Source organism: Manis javanica, chromosome 14 (assembly GCF_040802235.1).
Source record: "Manis javanica isolate MJ-LG chromosome 14, MJ_LKY, whole genome shotgun sequence".
NCBI lineage: Eukaryota > Metazoa > Chordata > Mammalia > Pholidota > Manidae > Manis > Manis javanica.
The window spans coordinates 46,031,886-46,052,980 of record NC_133169.1 but is presented as its reverse complement, the minus strand read 5'-3'; the positions used below and the strand labels follow the sequence as shown (position 1 = coordinate 46,052,980).

The 21,095-nt window shown below is 38.5% G+C and overlaps 1 pseudogene; it reads right to left on the bottom strand.

Annotated features, from left to right (window-relative positions):
• Positions 1-257: 257 nt before the first annotated feature.
• Positions 258-1,128, bottom strand: LOC118972297 (olfactory receptor 13G1-like; annotated as a pseudogene).
• Between the last annotated feature and the right edge of the window lie 19,967 nt (positions 1,129-21,095).

Here is a 21,095-nt window from a genome sequence, read left to right as displayed (position 1 = left end):
TAAAAGTTCTAAAATGTAGTGAGCTTTCTAAGAATGTTTGCATGTTACCTAGTTTAAAGTTAAGTTTCAAGTAAACTTAACACATACTATCCTTACAACAGTGGTTAAATATTTTACAGTGGAGTGAACATTCTTTTTCACAGGAGAGAACAGCAAGACTTAGGTTGAAGGTAACCAGGAAAGATCAGTAAAATCTCAGGTATCAAGAAGATGACTAGAGTAGAGAATTGACGCTTCCTGTTGAAACCATTAATGTTTCAGAACTGCAAAGACTTTCTGAATCCCTGTCTGTACACCATTGGGTTTAATGAGGGGGTCACAAGAGTACAGAGCGCAGCTACCACCTTGTCCCTTTCAAATGCGTAGCTGGAAGCAGGGCGGATATAGGTGTAGATCACAGGGAAGTAGTAGAGGGACACCGCGGTCAGGTGGGCTGAGCATGTAGAGAAAGCCTCCTCTTGCCCTCTGCTGTGCGGATGCGGAAGACGGCAGCAATGATAAAGCTGCAGGAGAGGCAGGTCAGGGCAAAGGTGATATCAGCAACACCAACCATCACCTCTTTGATTCCCACCGGGCTGCAGGACAGAGCCAGCAAAGGGGGTATCTCTCAGAAGAAGCAGTTAATGGTGTTTGGCCCACAGACGGTCAGCCTCAGGAGGAGCCCTGTGTGTGCCCAGGAGTTGGTCACTACAATAGCCATGACGAAGTAAGGCCACCCGCACGTGTGGTTCGTGATGGCCCTGTAGCGAAGAGGGAAACAGACAGCTGTAGAGCGGTCATAGGCCACGGCGGTGAAGAGAGCCATCTCGGCCCCCAGGGACCATGTGAAGAAGAAGAGCTGGGGCATGCAGCCTTCGTCTGAAATGGTCTGCCCTGAATCGAACAGCGTCTCCAGCATCTTCGGCAGGATGCTTGTTGTGCAGATGATGTCCACGACAGCCAGCACCAACAGGAGAACGTACATGGGGGTGTGCAAGGTAGCGTTACAGATTATGGCGATGAAAATGAGCATATTGCCAAGAAAAGCCAGGAGACAGATGAAGAGAAACACGAGGAAAGAACTGCTCAGAGCTCAGGCTTTTGGGTGAGGCCCAGAACCACGAAGTCGGTGATAATGCTGCCGTTCATCTTGCTTTCATTAAATGGCAGGCATGGCAGAGAGTGAACAACTAGTAATAAAAACTTTTTAATTAGGGTTCTTTTATTAGGCAATTTAATGGGGACAGGTGTGAGAGAGAGAGCTGAGTGATTTGAGTATTTGAATCAATACAACTTCTTAGCAGGAATTCCCTCTGCTGGGGCTCAGTCTTCCACACAAGAGCCTCTGTTCCTCAGATGCACACCATTTCCTGATGCATGTTTTCCATTCATGACTGCAATAAACTGAAGCCAGAGGTCGAGAAGAAAAAGATAGGAAAAAGTAAATGCCTTCAAATATTTCAATATTGTCATTTTCAAATTAAGTTTATTGGAGCATAATTTATATAAATATATACATCCATATATGTGTATATATTTATATATCCAATGGAAATATAATTCAATTACATAAGTCACTAGTTTTGTTAATATGCTGTCTTTCTTAAAATATATGAAAGTGGGAATATCAAGAATGATAGAAGTTGTCATGGTTTATTGTAGCAGGAAGGCTTCAGGAGAAAATTGCCAAACAGAATATTCTGAGGCAGGATAATCAGGGACTGTTGACTAGTATATTGGTTTCCAAGCACTAAAGAATTTAATCAACTGCCTACCTTCATATTTTTTCCTTCAATTTCATAAACACAATCTAAATCCCAGATGATGATCAATATGATGATGTTTAACAAGATTGCAAATATATGCATTTTTAATTAAATTTGGGGAGCTCATATGTGAGAATAATGGTTTGTGATGGCATAACTTGAAGATCATACCAGAAAAAAGGACATGACAGACACCAAAAAAAAAAAATGCACGAGAGTTTTAAAATAATATTCAATGGAGAATAAAATTGTTTTTTCTTTTTTTTTTTGAGAGGGCATCTCTCATATTTATTGATCAAATGGTTGTTAACAACAATAAAATTCAGTATAAGGGGATCAATGCTCAATGTACAATCATTAATCCATCTCAAGCCTAACTCTCGTCAATCTCCAATCTTCTGAAGCATAACGAACAAGTTCTTACATGGTGAACGAATTCTTACATAGTGAATAAAAATTCTTACATGGTGAACAGTACATGGGCATTCATCACAGAAACTTTTGGTTTTGATCACACATTATGAACTACAAAAATCAGGTCAAATATGAATATTCGTTTGATTTTTTTTTTTCTTTTTAAATTTTTTATTGAAGAATAGCCGATACAATATTATATTTCGAGAATACAACAGTGATACAACAGTTATATACGTTATCAAATGTTCACACCAGCTAGTGCAGTTACTGCCTGTCAACACAGAAGGCTGTTACAGAACTTCCAACCATTCTCTGTGCTGTACTTTCATCCCTGTGACTGATTTACATTGTGATTGAGATTTCTGGGCCTCCTCATCTCCCTCATCTACCCGGCCCACCCCTGCCCCAACCCCTCCCCTATGGTAACCACAAGCCACCACTCAGTGTCTCTGAGCCTACCATTGTTTTGCTCATTTCGTTTTGTTTTTAGATTCCACAAAAAAGTGAAATCATGTGGTATTTTTCTCTACCTGGCTTATTTCACTTAGCATAATACCATCTACGTCCATCCATGTTGTCCCAAATGGCAGGTAGCCCCTAGATAAAGTGTATGTAAGGGCTTTTTGAGAAGAGATGTACAAAATATAAACAGAGTTTCAAGTGGTCAGTTGGTGCTAATGTGACTGATCACAAGCAAAACACAAAGATGGGTACTGACGCTCCTGGCGGAATTCCAAAGCTACGTGTCATCAGGGTGATACCAAATATGTGCAATGGGAAAAATATTTCCACACCCCCCAGTTTGGGTGTGAAAAAATAAATCTCTACACTTCCCTCTTACTGATCTTAATTTTTTTTTTTTTTTTTTGTTTGAGAGGGCATCTCTCATATTTATTGATCAAATGGTTGTTAACAACAATAAAATTCAGTATAGGGGGGTCAATGCTCAATGTACAATCATTAATCCATCTCAAGCCTAATTCTCGTCAGTCTCCAATCTTCTGAAGCATAACGAACAAGTTCTTACATGGTGAACGAATTCTTACAGAGTGAATAAATTCTTACATGGTGAACAGTACAAGGGCATTCATCACAGAAACTTTCGGTTTTGATCATGCAATATGACCTATAAACCATCAGGTCAAATATGAATATTCATTTGATTTTTGTACTTGATTTATATGTTGATCCCACATTTCTCCTATTATTATTATTATTTTTATTTTTAATAAAATGCTGAAGTGGTACGTAGATGCAAGATAAAGGTAGAAAACATAGTTTAGTGCTGTAAGAAGGCAAATGTAGATGATCAGATGATCAGGTGTGTGCCTATGGACTAAGTATTAATCCAGGCTAGACAAGGGCAGCAAGACATCCACGGATGCAGAAGATTTCTCTCAAAGCAGGAGGGGTGAGGTTCTGAGCCTCACCTCTGTTGATCCCCAAATTCTCACCTGATGGCCCCCCTGCGACTGTGCCTGTCTTAGGTTGTTCCTCCCTTGAGGAATCTTACCCGTCTCTGGCTAACCAGTCATCTTCCGGGGCCATACAGGGAAATGTAAAGTTGGTAAGTGAGAGAGAAGCCATATTGTTTGCAAAGGTTAGCTTTTTACTTCTTTGCAGATTTATGCCCTGTGGCTTCTATGCCCAGCACTTGTCTCGAGGTATCTTTACCACCTGGAGGAATTATGATACTCGGTAAATTCGATATGAGGCACGAATTCTATTTAAGGTTTGTAATTAGGAAGGAAGAAGAAAAGCTATAGATGTAGCATATGAAGGAAACTTGGGAGGATTGATTATTTCTTTGACATATCTTCTTGTATAGTACCTTAAGTATGTATAGGTTTTAAACTACTAACTAATTTGCACACACATATTAACATAATAGGAATACGGTGACATAAACAAAGCAAATCTATAATTACCAGCCATCTCCAGTGAAGCCAAGAAAACCATTTAGGCACCCTAGGCATTTGTGAAAATTTATCTATGATATGATGGATATTTTCCAACTGTACTTGAACCATCAGACAAATTAAAGCAGCCCATTTCTGGGATCTGTTCACATCCCATATGTTCTTTTAACCATAGATAGTCTATAGTCATGAGATTTTGGGGTGCTACAACTTGCACCCCTCCCAACTCCTGGTTGAGTTCCAACAGTACAGATCCAGTCAAATTCGTTGTCTCACTGTATGCACATGCCAGCCTAGACATCTCCCTCCTCCTTCTTATGGCAAGTCCAGGAGACGGTGGGCTGGATGCAGCCACAACCGCAGCATCGTCCGGATCCCTGTGGAGGCTTTTTGATGATCATCCCCCAGCACGAGTCCTCCAGAGAGTGCTGATGCCGGAAGCTCCTCCTCATATCGTATCTTAGTTCATTTTCTGGGTATCCAAGCTAGGCCTTTATCTTCTGCGTAGAAACAAACAGACCCTTTGCCCACACTTTGACATGCCCTCTATACCACTGTGCAGAACTCATTGGAGGTCAGCACAAGTAACTGCTTTTTTTTTTTTTTTTTTTTTAATTAAGAGACAGGAGTATTATCAGAAAAGAGTACCTCCATAGCTGATCATCTGACACCCTTTAAGTGATCAACATTAAGGATATTTAAAGCATGCGTTGATCTTTGATTTACCAATAGTTTTATCCTATCAAGGAGTAGTCCCCCTTTTCTTTCTTTCTTTCTTTTTTTTTTTAAATTTTTAATCTACACTTACCTGAAGAGTACTATGTTTAATATGCTCTCCCCTATACCAGGTCCCCCCTAACAACCACATTACGGATACTGTCCATCAGCTTAGCAAAATGTTGTAGAATCCCTACTTGTCCTCTCTGTATTGTGCAGCCCACCCTCCCCTTTCTCCCTCCCCCCCATGCATGCTAATCTTAATACCCCACTTCTTCCCCCACCCTTATCCCTCCCTGCCCACCCATCCTCCCCAGTTCCTTTCCCTTTGGTCCCTGTTAGTCCATTTTTGGGTTCTGTAATTCCACTGCTGTTTTGTTCCTTCAGATTTTCCTTTGTTATTATACTCCTCAGATGAGTGAAATCATTTGGTATTTCTCTTTCTCTGCTTGGCTTATTTCACTGAGCATAATACTCTCCAGCTCCATCCATGTTGCTGCAAATGGTTGGATTTTTCCACTTCTTATGGCTGAGTAGTATTCCATTGTGTATATGTACCACATCTTCTTTTTCCATTCATCTACCGATGGATAATTAGGTTGCTTCCAATTCTTGGCTATTGTAAATAGTGCTGCGATAAACATAGGGGTGCATCTGTCTTTCTCAAACTTGATTGCTGTGTTCTTAGGGTAAATTCCTAGGAGTGGAATTCCTGGGTCAAAGGGTAGGTCTGTTTTGAGCGTTTTGATGAACCTCCATACTGCTTTCCACAATGGTTGAACTAATTTACATTCCCACCAGCAGCATAGGAGGGTTCCCCTTTCTCCACAGCCTCGCCAATATTTGTTGTTGTTTGTCTTTTGGATGGCAGCTATCCTTACTGGTGTGAGGTGATACCTCATTGTAGTTTTAATTTGCATTTCTCTGATAATTAGCGATGTGGAGCATCTTTTCAAGTGTCTCTTGCCCATCTGTATTCATTTTTTAGAGAACTGTCTGTTCAGTTCCTCTGCCCATTTTTTAATTTGGGGTATTTGTTTTTTGTTTGTTGAGGCGTGTGAGCTCTTTATATATTCTGGACATCAAGCCTTTATCGGATCTGTCATTTTCAAATATATTCTCCCATACTGTAGGGTTCCTTTTTGTTCTCTTCATGGTGTCTTTCGCTGTACAGAAACTTTTCAACTTAATGTAGTCCCACTTGCTCATTTTTGCTGTTGTTTTCCTTGCCCAGGGAGATATTTTCAAGAAGAGGTCACTCATGTTTATGTCTAAGAGGTTTTTGCCTATGTTTTTTTCCAAGAGTTTAATGGTTTCATGACTTACATTCAGGTCTTTGATCCATTTTGAGTTTACCTTTGTATATGGGGTTAGGCAAAGGTCCAGTTTCATTCTCCTACATGTAGCTGTCCAGTTTTGCCAGCACCATCTGTTGAAGAGACTTTCATTTTGCCATTGTGTGTCCATGGCTCCTTTATCAAATATTAATTGACCATATATGTTTGGGTTAATGTCTGGAGTCTCTAATCTGTTCCACTGGTCTGTGGCTCTGTTCTTCTGCCAGTACCAAATTGTCTTGATTACTATGGCTTTGTAGTAGAGCTTGAAGTTGGGAGTGAGATCCCCCCTACTTTATTCTTCTTTCTCAGGGTTGCTTTGGCTATTCGGGGTCTTTGGTGTTTCCATATGAATTTTTAAATTATTTGTTCCAATTAATTGAAGAATGTTGCTGGTAGTTTCATAGGGATTGCATCAAATCCGTATATTGCTTAAGCAGGATGGCCATTTTGATGGTATTAATTCTTCCTAGCCATGAGCAGGGGATGAGTTTCCATTTGTTAGTGACCCCTTTAATTTCTCTTAAGAGTGACTTGTAGTTTTCAGAGTATAAGTCTTTCACTTCTTTGGTTAGGTTTATTCCTAGGTAGTTTATTCTTTTCGATGCAATTGTGAATGGAATTGTTTTCCTGATTTCTCTTTCTATTGGTTCATTGTTAGTGTATAGGAAAGCTACAGATTTCTGTGTCTTAATTTTGTATCCTGCAACTTTCCTGTATTCTGATATCAGTTCTAGTAGTTTTGAAGTGGAGTCTTTAGGGTTTTTTATGTACAGTATCATATCATCTGCAAATAGTGACAGTTTAACTTCTTCTTTACCAATCTGGATTCCTTGTATTTCTTTGTTTTGTCTGATTGCCGTGGCTAGGACCTCCAGGACTATGTTAAATAACAGTGGGGAGAGTGGGCATCTCTGTCTGGTTCCCCATCTCAGAGGAAATGTTTTCAGCTTCTCGCTTTTCAGTATAATGCTGGCTGAGGGTTTATCATATATGGCCTTTATTATGTTGAGGTACTTGCCCTCTATTCCCATTTTGCTGAGAGTTTTGATCATGAATGGATGTTGAATTTTGTCAAATGCTTTTTCAGCATCTATGGAGATGATCATGTGGTTTTTGTCTTTCTTTTTGTTGATGCGGTGGATGACGTTGATGGATTTTCGAATGTTGTAACATCCTTGCATCCCTGGAATGAATCCCACTTGGTCATGGTGTATGATCCTTTTGATATACTGTTGAATTCTGTTTGCTAATATTTTATTGAGTATTTTTGCATCTACATTTATCAGGGATATTGGTCTGTAATTTTCTTTTTTGGTGGGGTCTTTGCCTGGTTTTGGTATTAGGGTGATGTTGGCTTCATAGAAAGAGTTTGGGAGTATTCCCTCTTCTTCTATTTTTTGGAATACTTTAAGGAGAATGGGTATTATGTCTTCTCTGTGTGTCTGATAAAATTCCGAGGTAAATCCTTCCGGCCCCGGTGTTTTGTTCTTGGGTAGTTTTTTGATTACCGTTTCAATTTCTTTGCTCGTAATTGGTTTGTTTAACTTTTGTGTTTCTTCCTTGGTCAGTCTTGGGAGCTTGTGTTTTTCTAGGAAGTTGTCCATTTCTATTAGGTTTTCCAGCTTGTTGGCATATAGGTTTACAATGTATTCTTTAATAATTCTTTGTATTTCTGTGGTGTCTGTCATGATATTTCCATTCTCATTTCTGATTATGTTGATTTGTGTTGATTCTCTTTTTTCTGAATAAGTTTGGCTAGAGGCTTATCTATTTTGTTTATTTTCTCAAAGAACTAGCTCTTGGTTTTGTTGATTTTTGCTATTGTTTTATTCTTCTCAATTTTGTTTATTTCTTCTCTGATCTTTATTATGTCCCTCCTTCTGCTGACTTTTAGGCCTCATTTGTTCTTCTTTTTCCAGTTTCGATAATTGTGATGTTAGACTATTCATTTGGGATTGTTCTTCCTTCTTCAAGTGTGCCTGGATTGCTATATACTTTTCTCTTAAGATTGCTTTCACTGCATCCCACAGAAGATGGGTCTTACTGTTGTTGTTGTCATTTGTTTCTATATATTCCTTTATCTCTATTTTGATTTGTTCATTGATCCATTGATTATTTAGTAGCATGTTGTTAAGCCTCCATGTGTTTGTGAGCCTTTTTATTTTCTTTGTAGAATTTATTTCTACTTTTATACCTTTGTGGTCTGAAAAATTGGTTGGTAGAATTTCAATATTTTGGAATTTACTGAGGCTCTTTTGGTGGGCTAGTATGTGGTCTATTCTGGAGAATGCTCCATGTGCAACAGAAAAGAATGTATATCCTGTTGCTTTTGGATGTAGAGTTCTATAGATTTCTATTAGGTCCATCTGTTCTAGTGTGTTGTTCAGTGCCTGTGTGTCCTTATTTATTTTCTACCCGGTGGATCCATCCTTTGGGGTGAGTGGTGTGTTGAAGTCTCCTAAAATGAATGCATTGCAGTCTATTTCCCTCTTTTTTCTGTTAGTATTTGCTTCACATATGCTGGTGCTCCTCTATTGGGTGCATATACATTTAGAATGGTTATATCCTCTTGTTGGACTAATCCCTTTATCATTATGTAGTATCCTTCTTTATCTCTTGTTACTTTCTTTGTTTTGAAGTCTATTTTGTCTGATATTAGTACTGCAACCCCTGCTTTCTTCTCACTGTTGTTTGCCTGAAATATGTTTTTCCATCCCTTGACTTTTAGTCTATGCTTGTCTTTGTGTTTAAGGTGAGTTTCTTGTAAGCAGCATATAGATGGGTCTTGCTTTTTTATCCATTCTATTACTCTGTGTCTTTTGATTGGTGCATTAACTCCATTTACATTTAGGGTGACTATTGAGATATATGTACTTATTGCCATTGTAGGCTGTAGATTCGTGGTTACCAAAGGTTCGAGGTCAGCTTCTTTAGTATCTTACTGCCTAACTTAGCTCGCTTATCGAGATGTTATATACACTGTCTGGAGATTCTTTTCTTCTCTCCCTTCTTATTCCTCCTCCTCCTTTCTTCATATGTTGTGTGTTTTGTTCTGTGCTATTTTTAGGAGTGCTCCCATCTAGAGCAGTCCCTGTTGGATGCCCTGAAGGGGTGGTTTGTGGGAAGCAAAATCCCTCAGCTTTTGCTTGTCTGGGAATTGTTTAATCCTGCCATCATATTTAAATGATAGTCATGCTGGATACAGTATCCTTGGTTCAAGGTCCTTCTGTTTCATTGCATTAAGCATATCATGCCATTCTCTTCTGGGCTGTAGGGTTTCTGTCGAGAAGTCTGATGTTAGCCTGATGCGTTTTCCTTTATAAGTGACCTTTTTCTCTCTAGCTGCCTTTAGAACTCTTCCCTTGTCCTTGGTCCTTGCCATTTTAATTATTATGTGTCTTGGTGTTGTCCTCCTTGGATCCTTTCTGTTGGGGGTTCTGTGTATTTCCGTCGTCTGTTCGATTATTTCCTCCCCCAGTTTGGGGAAGTTTTCATCAATTATTTCTTCAAAGAGACTTTCTATCCCTTTTCCTCTTTCTTCTTCTTCTTGTACCCCTATAATACCAATTTTTTTCCCTTTTGCTTGGTCACATAGTTCTCTTAGTGTTGTTTCATTCCTGGAGGTCCTTTTATCTCTCTCTATGTCAGCTTCTATATGTTCCTCTTCTCTGGTTTCTATTCCTTCAATGGCCTCTTGCATCTTATCCATTCTGCTTATAAATCCTTCCAGGGATTGTTTCACTTCTGTGGTCTCCTTCCTGATATCTGTGATCTCCCTCTGGACTTCATCCCATTGCTCTTGCATTTTTCTCTGCATCTCTTCCCATTGCTCTTGCATTTTTCTCTGCGTCTCTGTCAGCATGTTCATGATTTTTATTTTGAATTCTTTTTCAGGAGGACTGGTTAGGTCTGTCTCCTTCTCAGGTGTTGTCTCTGTGATCTTTGTCTGCCTGTAGTTTTGCCTTTTCATGGTGATAGAGATAGTTTGCAGACCTGGTACGAGTGACCGCTGGAAGAGCTTCCCTTCTTGTTATTCTGTGGCCTTCCTCTCCTGGGGGAATAGCGACCTCTAGTGGCTTATGCATGCCAGGTGTGAGTAGACAGGGCTTCTGCTACCTGCCCGTTTGCTATGGAGTTTATTTCCACTGTTGCTGTGGGTGTGGCCTGGCTGGGGCTGCTCCTCCAATGTGGTGGAGCCCCGTTGGAGGTGGAGCAGCCGGGAGACTATTTTTCTCCATAAGGGGCCTCTGTGCTCCCTGTTGCCCAGGGGGTTAGAGTGCCCAGAGATCCCCAGATTCCCTGCCTCTGGTCTAAGTGTCCTGTCCTGCCCCTTTAAGACTTCCAAAAAGCACTCTCCAAACCAAAACAACAACAGTAGCAATGAGAGAGGGAAAAGAAAAAAAAAAAGGAAAAAACACGCAATTTTTTTTTTTTTCCTCAGGTGCTGTTTGTAGGCACCGGCTCACTGGTCCTGCTGCCCTGCCTCCCTAGCACCGGGGTCCCTGTTCCTTCAAGTGTTCCAAAAAGCACTCGCCAAAAAGAGAAAAAAAAATGGGGAAAAACGGGTGATTTACTCCGTCCTCAGGCGCCAGTCTCAGGTACCCACCCACTGGTCCCGCAGGGAAAAACGCGCGATATGTTTTGTCTTCATGTGCCGGTCCCAGGCACCCGCTCACCGGTCCCGCAGCCCTGCCTCCCTAGCACCAGGGTCCCGGTCCCTTTAACGCTTCCAAAAAGCACTCACCAAAAAGAGAAAAATAAAGGGGAAAAACGCGCGATATTCTTTGTCCTCAGGCACCGGTCCCAGGCACCCGCTCTCCGGTCTCGCAGTCCTGCCTCCCTAGCACTGGGGTCCCTGTCCCTTTAAGGTTTCCAAAAAGCACTCGCCAAAGAGAGAGAAAAAAAAAAGGGGAAAAATGCGGGATTTCTTCCGTCCTCAGGCGCCAGTCTCAGGCACCCGCTCACCGGTCCTGCTGCTCTGCCTCCCTAGCACCGGGGTCCCTGTCCCTTTAAGGCTTCCAAAAAGCACTCGCCAAAAAGAGAAAAAAAAGGGAAGAATGCGCAATTTCCTCCGTCCTCAGGCGCTGGTGTCAGGCACCTGCCCACCCGTCTGGCAGGGAAAAACGCACGATAATCTTTGTCCTCAGGCGCTGGTCCCAGGCACCCCCTCACTGGTCCCACTGCCCTGCCTCCCCAGCAATGGGGTCCCTGTCCCTTTAAGGCTACCAAAAAGCACTCGCCAATAAGAGAAAAAAAAAGGGGAAAAACGGGCGATTTACTCCGTCCTCAGGCACCAGTCTCAGGTACCCATCCACCGGTCCCGCAGGGAAAAACGCAAGATATTCTTTGTCCTCAGGCGCCGGTCCCAGGCACCCGCTCACTGGTCCTGCTGCTCTGCCCCCTTAGCGCCGGGGTGCCTGTCCCTTTAAGGCTTCCAAAAAGCACTTGCCAAAAAGAGAAAAAAAAAGGGGAAGAACGCGCGATTTCCTCCGTCCTCAGGCGCCGGTGTCAGGCACCCGCCCACCGGTCCGGCAGGGAAAAACACGCCGTAGTCTTTGTCCTCAGGCGCTGGTCCCAGGCACCCCCTCACTGGTCCCGCTGCCCTGCCTCCCTAGCAACGGGGTCCCTGTCCCTTTAAGGCTTCCAAAAAGCACTCGCCAAAAAAAAAAAAAAACCGCTCCAGTTTCTTTCCACCTGCTGGTAGCCAGGGGAAGGGCGCTTGGGTCCTGTTGGGCCGGGGCTTGTATCTTACCCCCTTCGCAAGGCGCTGGGTTCTTGCAGGTGTGGATGTGGTCTGGATGTTGTCCTGTGTCCTCTGGTCTCTATTTTAGGAAGAGTTTTCTTTGTTATATTTTCATAGCTCTATGTGTTTTCAGGAGGAGATTTCCACTGCTCTACCCATGCCGCCATCCTGGCTGAAAATTGGGTTTTTAAATTAGAGGCAGGAATTCAATGAATAGACATAAGCTTGCAAGTCAAAGATCCCTAGAACTGTACTATCAAATATGTTAATACTTGATATATGTGACTATTAAGGGCTTGAAATGAAGCTGACACAACAGTGACATTAATTAGTTTCAGTTCATTTAAATTTAAAAACTGATATCTAGTTTGGTTATTGGAACATCCTAAGGTGTGCTTGGAACAACCTGAGTGTGAGAATCAAAAATATGTATGTACGTATTTCATTGCATTTCATTGTTTTTTTTCTGTGCAACTTATTTCTAGAGATTTTTTATGTATAACTACTACTATTATAAGAACTACTACAAATAATGATGTGTCAGACAATGCTCTAAGAACTGCTCAGATGTTTTTCATTTTAGAAGCCCCAAATGTATCATAATGTTAAGGATTATTTTCTTTATTTTTAAGTGTATAATGAAACAGATATCATTCTAAATATAAGGAATGATTTCATATTATTTATTTTGAAGGGAAAGGAAGATAGATATTTGGATAGACTGAATGGATTTCTAGATGATTGATATAATTCAATGGAAAAGAATAAGATAAAGTAAAATAAGCAATTTTCCAAGTCCATGGTCAGTCCCGGCATTTTGGCTCCCAAGCCCATACTTCTATCCAACAAATTGGACTATATGAAATATATGTGACTTCCAGTAATGAACATGACTATAAAATCCTTCCTAAACATATATTATAATGGAAAGTTTCCCCTTATTAGCTTTTTCAATGTGCTAGTTAAATAAAGATAAAGACTGAATTGCTCCTCTGTGTACTAATTTCATTTGTTTAATGGCTAATACAAGGAAAATGAAGCCCCCTTGTTTTCCTATATGCATGATTTCAACTGTCCATTGTAGTAAAAATAATAGTGTGTTACATTTCTCAACTCTCTTATTCAATAGTTTTTACACAGGTGTGTAAATATATTTACACATATATACATGGAGTAATATGTATGTTGAGGGTTAGTTTCACCACAAATTTACTCCCACTTTGGAAAGGCAATCTACAGTCCAGGATAATATATTCACAAATAATTGATCCAATTAGAGGTTAACATCTAAAAGATATAAATAATTCATGTGCCTCAAGACCAAGAAAACAAATAACCCTTTTAAAAAGTGAGCAGAGATCTTAACAAACATTTTCCAAGGAGCACATACAGATGGCCAACAGGCACATGAAGAGATGCTCCACATCACTAATCATCAGGGAAATGCAAGTCAGAACCACAGTGAGATATCACCTCATACCAGTCAGAATGGCCACTATCCAAAGGAAAAGCAATAACAAGTGTTGGTGAGTATGAAGAGAAAAGGGAAACCTCAGGCACTGTTAGTGGGAATGTAAATTGGTGAAATGTGGGAAACAACATTGAGATTCCTCTAAAAATTAAAAACAAAAAAAAACATGTAAACCAACAATTCCTATCTGAAGAAAGCAAAATTGTTAATTCAAATATATATATATACTTACCTATGTTCATAGAACCATTATTTACATACAGTAACCAAGACATGGAAGCAACCCAAATATTAATAGACTGATGAATGGACATAGAAGATTAGCACATATACCCAATGGACTATTACTCAGTCACAAAAAAGAAGGAAATTTGTCATTTGTGACATGGTTGGACCTATTGGGTAATATGCTATGTGAAAAACACCAGGCAGAAAAAGACAAATACCATATGATTTCACTTATATGTGGAATCTAAAAAAAAACAAACAAACCCACAAACGAAAAAGAAATAGTCCTATAAACATGGAAAACAGACAGCAGTTACCAGAGGGAAGGACTGGAGTGATGGGGTAAATACATGAAGGGGACAAAATGGTCCACCCATTTTTATGCTAAATGATACTTCATTGTGACAATCAATTCCGTGCATTATCCACACTTGCTACATTTCTTTATTCATTGGTTGAAAGACATTTAGCTGGCTGTTGTCTTTATTTTTTTAAATGAATTGAATAATTAATTTAATTTCATTGACATACAATCTTTCATTGGTTTCCAATGTACAACACAGTGGTTCAACAGTTACACATATCTCCAAATCTTCACCTGCACAACTGAAGTTACCATGTGTTTCTTTTAGTGAATAATTCTTGCAATAAACATAAAAGCACAGGTATAAGCCTGATATTAAACTGTTATAATGTTTGTATCAATTTATATTCTTATGAACAGTGTAAAAGTGTTCCCTATTCTCTGTATCTTCACCAACATTATGTGTTTTTTATTAATAAAGGTTATCCTAATAAATGAATTGTACCTCATTATGGTTTTCTTGGCATTTTTTTGTAGATGATTAGTGATACTGGCTATTTTTTAATTTTCCTGTTCACAACTTGTATGTCCACTTTTAGAAAAAACATTTGTTCAGGTCCATTGCCTATATTTTAATCATATTATGTGTTTCTATGGTGTATGAATCCTTGCATATTTTAGTCATTAGCCCATTATCAGATTTATGATTTTCGAATATTTTTCCCATTCCATAGGTTTCATTTTTATTTTGTTGGTTATTTCCTTTGTTGTGCAGATACTTTTTTATTTTAGGTGTTATTGCTGATTTTTTTCTTTTTTGAATTGAAGTATAGTTGATAGACAATCTTATATTGGTTTCAATTATATAACACAGTGGCTCAACAGTTACTCATATTATTAAATCTTATCAACTAGTATAGTTAGTGTCAACATAGGAAAACATTACATGTTCTCCACACTGTTCTAAAGATTTGTGACAGACTTATGATTTACAATGTTTGTGTCCCTTTATCACCCTCCCTCCCCCAGTGCACCCATTCCAAGCCCTCCCCCATGGTAGCCACCAGTCCCTTCTCAGTCTATATGAGCCTCCTGCTATTTTGTTAATTCTCTTTTGCTTTGTATATGTATTTCACACATAAATGAGATTATATGGTATTTATTTATTTAACTGATTTCCTTTAAATTTCTACTAAAAAATTCTTACTGAATTGGATACCCAAAAATAAATGCTGCACATCTACCTAACTAAAGAGCAATTTTATTTCTAATGATTCCTCTTACTCTTCTTTAAACTTAGATTCCCATAATACAAATTAAGCATTGGACACATAGGAAATCAACTGAGAAAAATTTACTTCTGGTCTTTTGACGTGCCTGTGCTTGTTTAACTTGATTATTTAAAAACCCTATGAATTTTTACATTAAGCAAAAAAAGATTCTGGATTTTCCAAGTTTGGAAAACACTATGTAATTCCTATAACATTCTTTTAAAAATTATTTTATTGATATAATTTCATATAACATTTTGTAAGCTTATGGTATGTTGGTTTGATTCATCAAGTATTGCAGTATAATAACCACTATAGTGTTAGCTGACCTTTATCATATCTGATTATTATAATTTCTTGGGATTTTTGGTGGAAACAAGATCTAGTGTCTTAGAGACTTTGAAGTTTATAAGACAGCTTTGTGTATAATCACTATGTGTGCATTATATCCCCAGGGCTTGTTTATCTATTAGTTCCAAGTTTGTACCCTTAAAAAATCTAACCCAAATACCCCTACCCCCACCCATCTGGTAATCACCATTCAACTCTGTTTTTATGAGTTTATGAAAAGCAATGTTTCTAATAGAATAAGAAGGAATATAACTAAATAATGCATTTGGTACCATATTGATAAAAATTTACTTTAAAATACATCACACAAATGAAACTAGTGTCTGCTAGGATACACCAGCACAATAATGGAACATTAAATACAACCTCAATTTTCAAACACATTAACACATCTCTTTTGGAATGTCCACTACCTAATAATATCTAAACATTGATAAAAGAATTTGTGTAAAATTCATGAAATTCAATGCAGTAATTTTAATATGTGCAATTGTTCTATTATCTGTATATGATTTTTGAAATAACTAAAATTTGATATGAATGTAATGTTTGAAAATAAGATACAAAAAGAAATAGTCCAAATTTGGTAGCCTTTTATTGTTGAAACTGGTAAACAAACAAAATTATTGTATGAAAGTAAATCTGCTAAAGTCAGTAAGATAAGATAAATGCAGGGGTAGATTCACTAAGTGAAATATATCTTGATAAAAACTAGAGCTTTTTTGAAGCTGGGGGAATTCCAATCTTTCAAACTTAGATTTTTTTTTAGAAAACCAACTGAGAAGAATTGCTACACATCCAGTATCATAAAGACTGTTAATAACAAATAACAATTTGTTAATAACAAATAAAAATTCAGCTCTGGCAATTGAATTTCCATTTCTCCTATTTCATACTGCCACCTATTTTCCACAGGAGCTTTCTCAGGGCTGCTTTGATTTCTCTGTTCCTGAGGCTGTAGATAATGGGGTTCAGAGAGGGAGGAGCACTGAGCACAGCATGAGAGCAGCAAGGCCAGGAGAGACGGGGACTCAGGCACTGGTTTCAAATAGGCAATGGCTCCTGTCAGGGGAAAGGTGGTCACAGCCGTGATATGGGGAAGGCAGGTGGAGAGAGCTTTTGGCCTGCCTTGTGCAGATGGGATCCTTAGCACTGTATTGAAAATATAGATGTATGAGAAAACAATGACAAGTAAACAAAAAACCCAATAAAATATCCCAATGGCCACATTGACATTAATAGTAATATGATCTTTAGAGCAAGAAATCTCCAATAATGAGGGAACATCACAGAAAAACTGTGGGACTCTTCTGGAACCACAGAAAGATAAAGAGAAAGTGCCAGTCATATACAGACCTCCAAAGAATCCTCCAAGGACCCAGGAGGCAGCTGCCAACTTCCCACATGCTGTCTTGTTCATGATGACCTCATAGTGCAGGGGGTGGCAGATCGCCACATAGCGGTCATAGGACATGGCGGTGAGGATGGACACCTCAGACCCTGCAAAGTGTATCACCAGTAAGATCTGAGAATGTTTCCCAACAGTGTTGCCAAGTAAATCAGTGAAAAAAGGAAGGCATGTAGAACTTGGAGCTCTCTGGTGTCAGAGAATCCCCCCAGGAGGAATCCCGTCACTACCGTGATGCTGGCCAATGCCCTTGACTCTACCATGCCTCCTGAGGATAAAGCAATTTAATAATTTTTTAATAGCTTCCCTGAAGCTCTATTTTTTGAAGGCTATAGTTCGTTAAGACATTATCTAAAATCTGCACTTTATCAGTTTGTAGAGTGTGGCCTGGCTTTAAAGTGAGACCACATCATATACACGTGCTCTCTTTTGTTGAGAAAAGGTGGTGACGTTATTTCTTTTTTAACAGCATATGTACATCTATAAAGCTTAATTGAAGAGCAAAATTATAATGGAGTTGATTCATACTATGCATTACTAAATGGCAAATTTTGTTTCATTGTTGCTAAATTAATTGAATTAAAATTAACTATTATATATCAGTTTTATATTGTAGAACATTTGCTTTTTAAGTTGTTTCTACTGCAAATATATAGGGTTTATCTGTAAGCAACACAAATTTGAGAATGCAGCAATGATAAATGGAGATTATGAGTGCAAAGTTTAATTTAATAAACACTATTACAAGAAGACTCATTAACAGAGAATATATTAATTGAATTAATCTCTTATTTCATGCTTTAAAGACAAATAGAGGAAAATGTAAAGAAAATGAAGAGAATGGATAAATCATTAGGCATAGTTGGAAATGCAGTTGTAGTAAGGAACAGAAAATAAAAAGTGTTAGTAGGAGGTAGGACTACTTCTCTTCACAATCAGACACACAGACAATCTGCTTGCCCTATTTCTCATCTTTTCAAGTAAGGAGAATGTATCTTAAGAGAATAAATCTTCATTGTAAATGAGGGGACCTATTATTTCTAGGTAAAATTAAGTGTCAAGTTCATATTTCAAGGAGGATGAAGATATCCTTTTCTGAGAAAAGACAAAATACAGACTGTACTCTGCAAAAAAATGAAAGAAAAAAAATACCAGAAATTTTGAAATAGGTAGTAACAATTAGGATGTTATTTATCACTTACCAATATTATTAGACAAACAACTTTGAAAGTATCTAAAATAGATTATGTTTATTGATTACAGGTAGAGAATGCTCATATTTATGCAAAAATCTATGAGCTTGCCAAATTTCTTAGAGAAAACTAAATAGATTTTCTAGCACCACCTTTATTTCAGATGTGCTCAATGTTGTTTTTACCCTCAGAGCTGATTTTCAGCTTATTGAATGCTTTTAATTAAATATTAAACCCCTGAAGTTGAAAACTCCTTAAACTGTTGTTAAAATGAATCTTTTCACTACTTAACTTTTCATTAATTTCTCATGGATCAATTTAGGTGAGTCTCTAAATCACAACGAACATCAAATCCAAAATGTTTTAGCTTATTATTATTCACCTATTTTTTCCAGTATTTTCTGGAAGCTAATCCAGAAATGAGAGCAAGCATGAAAAGCAACTTCAGAATAACAATATTCAGAATTTGGTTCTAAAATGAACCTCCAATGCTTATAATGACCTGTTGAGGTGAAAAAGCCTGTATTTGGCTGGATCTTAGGCTTTGCTTCCTCTTGGAGTCCTCTGCTTTCTGGGAGATAAAAAGACAATGGAAGTGAATAGTGCCATGTCTGAAAATATTTTTTCAACTTGATTAATTTTCTGAAATCCTTTCCATAGTGTCACAAAGCTCCATTTAAAGGAAATCGGGTCATGGTGAGTGAGGTTCTCAGGGGTGGTATTAAAGCATCTCAGGGGGGTGAATTTGATCATCTAAAGCCACAGGGCCCCCGCACCATGACTCCTGGCTCACCTCAGGACCCCACACTATTCCCCTCCTCAGGGCAGGATGTGTGGGAAGCCCTACAGGCCTCATCAAATCAGAAAAACACCAGAGTCACTGCATTTCATTATCGGTTCTATTTAAATCTAGAAGGACTAATTTTTCACAATTATAAAGTGTCTAAGAAGTTTCGTATGTTTTTCCTAGGACCAATCTATTCATTTACCTAAATGGAGCTGTCAGAGAAACCAAGAAGAGGGAGGGGAAATAAAGAATTGTCATTGAACGTGTCAGAGCCCTGATATCTATTTTTACCATAAACCCTGAATGACAATATTGAATATACTAGAAAGCTGTGCTCAGCCTAGAAAACTGCACCCATTTTCCCTGTTGGACAACATTAAAATATATGGCTTTCTCATTAGATTGCCAATGCATAGCCAAGATACTACAGATTAGGGCCATTTGCTTCATTATTCAGAAAGTAGTTTTGGTATTGCTGCAGATCTACATGAAGAAAAGTATAAAAGAGTATTTCACTGGCTTCTATAAATCTAAATTTATTCATATAAACAGACTCCAGGGAGAAGCATAAGCAGATTCTACAGCTTGAGGGTAACAATGTCCTGCCTGTTAACGCCTCTAAATATTAAAAGACTTAATTTTGAAGACACTGACTGCTTTCCCTTGCTTCACCAATTCCATCAAAATAAGACCTGTGTTCCAATATTTTTGGATATCATGGTACATTCTTCATATGGTTTTAAAATTATTAAATGAATTCATAAATACTATCCACAAATGATGGTCATCGTAATAATTTAGAGAAGATAAGGAAGGGATGCATCAAAAAGCCTCAATACTGGGTGCCTGATTTAAAGATGATTACATTAAACCTGTAATTTTCCCTTTGGTCTCTCCCATTGAGTAGCAAGCTGAATACTGTTAAAAAATTGTCTTTATCTGTTGTTGGCAGCTCTATTTTATAGTAATCAAGACATTTTGTCATAAGAAAGAGCATCTTCCCAATTTTGTATCTTCTCAAGCATCAAGCAGTTTTTTATCTATTCATTCAAGTCTGCTTTTGCAATTTGCCCAGATGTAATTGTTTTTAAATAGCCCATATATATTATCTATAAACTGACTTTTCATCATTTTATATTCTGTGTCCTTTTGGTTGAGCATACTTTTACATATGAAAGCACATTAGAATGATAAGGATGGATGGTGTTGAAATAAATTTTTGGCACCAAATAGAGCCATTTCTGCCTGGAGTTTCAAGTCAGCAAAGTGAAGTTTCATGTTGGTATAAATGTTCTTCTTGACCAGGAACACACTATATCCAGTCCACCGATATCCACATGCCAGGTCCTCTCTGGGCTCTACATCCCTTGACATTTTAAAATGATGCCAGATATGAATCCTCAGCCGATCATGCCCTACTCCCCTTCCAAGGCTCTATAACACTTGCTTTTACCCAAAATCCCTTGGGAGGTGCTCCACTGCTTGCGAGCACTGCACTCTCTCAGACCACGGACTGCTTCCCTCGGATAAAGGACATCAAACTAGTTATTAAATTGCTTTAGTTTGACAAGGGCACTGACAGGTAACTAAACAGACTGGTAGAAAAGTGGAATAGACAGTAACAGCTACCGCACTGGACTTTTTTATTAGATGAGTGCAGTTAGCAGTCTCTGCAGTCCCCAGTCAGCAGGACACCTCGTGGTGATGAATGCTGGCTCATGTGATGTTGGTTGATTTCTTAAACATGTTTTCTATATGCAAAAATAAAGTACTGATAACCATTTCATCTCTGACCTCATCCGTTATCTGTGTCTCCTTTTGTTTCTTCTCTTTATTATTGATTTGTAGTTTTTTAAAATTTATTCTGAATATAAGTTCTTTGTTGGACATGTCTTGATAATTTCTCACAGTGTGTGTCTTGCCCATTTGTTTATTTTTCTTTATTTGAAGTGTAATTGTTGTACAATCTTATATTGACTTCAAGTATGCAACACAGCAGTTGAACAGTTACCCACATTATTAAATCCTCACCCCAACTAGTGCAGTTGCTCTCTGAAAACATAGGAAGATGTTACAGAACCTCTAAGTACACTCCCCATGCTATACCACCGTCCCATGACCAGCTTACATTATGACTGAGAATCTGTGTGCCCTGTACCCCCCTCACCCTACCTACTCACCCAGTCCAGATCCTCCCATGG